This window comes from Budorcas taxicolor, chromosome 11, assembly GCF_023091745.1.
Source record: "Budorcas taxicolor isolate Tak-1 chromosome 11, Takin1.1, whole genome shotgun sequence".
Classification (NCBI taxonomy): Eukaryota; Metazoa; Chordata; class Mammalia; order Artiodactyla; family Bovidae; genus Budorcas; species Budorcas taxicolor.
The window spans coordinates 126,261,616-126,265,025 of NC_068920.1; positions in this window are offsets into that span (position 1 = coordinate 126,261,616).

The following is a 3,410-nucleotide window of genomic DNA, read 5'->3' on the forward strand; positions in this document are numbered from 1 at the left end:
GTGGAGCCAATTTTAAGTTTTGAAATAAATATTACCGTGTTGAGTGTCGTCTCAGTGTGATGACTCTGACGTTTTGCCTGTCGCTAGTGACTCTCCTTTTCTACCACCTGCTTTCCCTTACTGATTTCCACACCATCTGTCATCTACCAAGTCATCCCAATGGCTTTAAAATTGTTTTAAAAACAAAGTCAGTGTATTCTTGGGAGCAAGATTATAGGGAAAATAAAGATAAGGCTTCGGGAATAGAAAGATATATGGACAGCATATCTTTCTGTTCCCTAAACCTTTGTCAGTGATTAAAAAAATGAATTACTTGCATTATACACTTTTTTCTTTTCTTTTTTTATTTATTTGACTGCTTCGGGTCTTAGTTGTGGCATGTGGGCTCTTCACTGAATCATACAGGAGCTTTCACTGTAGCACTCAAACTCTAGCTGTGGCCTTAGTTGCTGCTCAGCATGTAGGATTTTAGTTCCCCAACCAGGGATCAAAAAAACCTCCCCTGCATTGCAAGGCAAATTCTTAACCACAGGACCACTAGCGAAGTCCCAGTAATTTTTAACTTATGAGAACTTGATTATAATGTTTAGGCAAGCAAAAGAGTCCATACATGGCCATTACCTATTAAGAATGCTGAAAACTATTTACATTAGGGGGAAAGAAGTTTCTCACTGAAAGGCTGCTCAGTATGGTTGAGCAGGATGTGCACTGCTCAACTTCAGGGGGCCTTATCCACTTTGTAGTCTAGGCGACTGTCATCCCTTGGAATTTGCATTATACAATTTGCATTACATATTTGAATATTGTGGTCTGCAAAGAATTCAAAGCATCATTATGGCTTCCTAATGGAGGCAACTGGAATGAAGGTATCACTTGCCAAAGTAGATATTTAGAGTATAGGTATAGATATTACCCCGGAGTAGGAAATGGCAATCCACTCCAGTATCCTTGACTGGGAAATCCCATGGACCGAGGAGCCTGGTGGGCTACAGCCCATGGGGTTGCAAAGAGTCAGACACAACTGAGTGACTGAGCGTGCATAGATATTATGTCTGAATTGCTTTGGCTTAGAAATTATCTGTGTGAGTATGCTCAGTGGCTCAGTTGTGTCTGACTGTTTGCAATCCCATGAACTGTAGCCTGCCAGGCTCCTCTGTCCATGGAACTTTCCAGACAAGAATACTGGAGAGAGTTGCCATTTCCTACTCCAGGAGATCTTCCCGATCCCTGGAGTAGAGACCCAGGGATCCAACCTGAGTCTCTTGCATCTCTTGCATTGGCAGGCATATTCTTTACTACTAGTAAACAATCGGCCTTTCAGTGCAGAAATAAGCAAACCACACAGGGCAGAGCCCCAGAGTGATGAATATTGCCCTCAGTGATGTGGGTGAAGGAGTGTACTACCTGTCATTCCATTTGAAGAACATAAGAAGCTGGGAAAAGGGCTGCTCAGCATTTACCCCGGATTTCTGTTTTGAGTGGGGAGAAAAAAAATTGGAAAAGAATAATTTATGAGAGAATTAGGAGAATATATATAAAGAGGGAAAATGGATGCTTACATCATGTAACTGACAGCAAGTCAGAAAAATAAAGCATTAAGTCTGCTAAATCTAACACCCTTCTGGGAAAAAAAAAATAGAAGGAGAACTTGTAAGGTGAGGGCTTCCTTGGTGGCTCAGCTGGTAAAGAATTTGCCTGCAATGCAGGAGACCCCTGTTCAATAGCTGGGTCAGGAAGATCCCCTGGAGAAGGGATAGGCTACCTACTCCTGTATTCTTGGGCTTCCCTGGTGGCTTAGATGGTATAGAATCTGCCAGCAATGCAAGAGACCTGGGTTCAATCCCTGGGTTGGGAAGGTCCCCTGGAGAAGGGAACAGCTTACCCACTCCAGTATTCTTGCCTGGAGAATTCCAAGGACAGAGGAGCCTGGCAGGCTACAGTCCGTGGGGTCACAAAGGGTCTGACACAACAGAGAGACGTTTAGTTTGTGAGGTGAGAATCTTACACGCAGGTGGAGAACCCAAGACTAATTTAAGGAAAGATGTTAAGTGTCTCTTGCAGACACATAGGCACACATAGAGTAGCTAAAACCCTACCAATGGGAGATGTCTTTCAAACCAAAATGAGGAACAGGCTTAGATTAAAATAACAACCAGTTTCCAGTGCTTGCTGGTAGACATGTGAGAGAGCTAAACAGTGCATCCATATCATTTCCTGTGGATTTCAGGTGAAGTCCCCTATGGACAAACCCCCACACATCCCCGGCTACCACCCATGTTACCCTTAGGGTAAAAAGAAAATCACAAAAAGAATTATTTAAGATTTCATGTTCCATTTGTGTCCTGCTCTGAATAAGAAGTTTCAGGACTGCATAGGATGCTTCCCCATGTACACTGAAGATCTGGAAGCAACCTCAGTGCCCACTGATTGATGAACAGATAAAGAGGATATGATGTATATGTACAATGAAATGCTACTCTGTCATAGAAAAGAGTGAAATCTTGTCATTTGCAATAACACGGATAGACATTAAGGGTATTACACTGATTGAAATAAGTTGGAGAAAGACAAATACAGTCTGATTTTACTCATATGTGGAATCTAAAATAAAACAAAATACAACAAAATCTCTTACATACAGAGATCAGATTAGTGGTCACCACAGGGGAAGTGGGTTATGGGTTGGATAAAATGGGTGAAGAGGGTCAGCTGGATGGTAATGGATGGTAACTAGATTCACGGTGATTATTCTATAGTGTATATAGATGTTGAACTATAACGCTGTACACCAGAAACTTTACAAAACAAAACTGCATAGAATAGATTAGGAGATGTCACAGAGAAAAGAATGGAAGAAAAAGAAAGTTGGAATAAGCTTGATTATAGAAATGGCAACCCACTCCATTATTCATGCCTGGAAAATCCCATAGACCAAGGAGCCTTATGGGCTACAGTCCATGGGGTCGCAAAGAGTCGGACATGACTGAGTGACTTCTCTCTCTTCTGTAAGAATAAACTCCACTTGAAATGATGGCCCTCAGTGATTTTGGTTCAGCTTCAGGGCAAAGGGAAGGTAAACTCAGATTTCACTGGAGGAGAGAAATGGGGATGGGGAAGAGTGTTTATGATGCCACTTTTGCTACTGGACTTTGAACTGCACTAAGATACAGGGGAAAGATGTATGGGTGTTTCTGGGGCAATCAGGTGATACAGTACAAAGTACAGTCATTTTAACTCTTGGGATTTGGCTTTGAAAACCTCTACTGTGACTTACAGGCTTCCCTTGTGGTTTAGCTGGTAAAGAATCCGCCTGCAATGCGGGAGACCTGGGTTCCTTCCCTGTGTTGGGAAGATCCCCTGGAGAAGGGAACGGCTACCCACTCCAGTTTTCTGGCCTGGAGAACTCCATG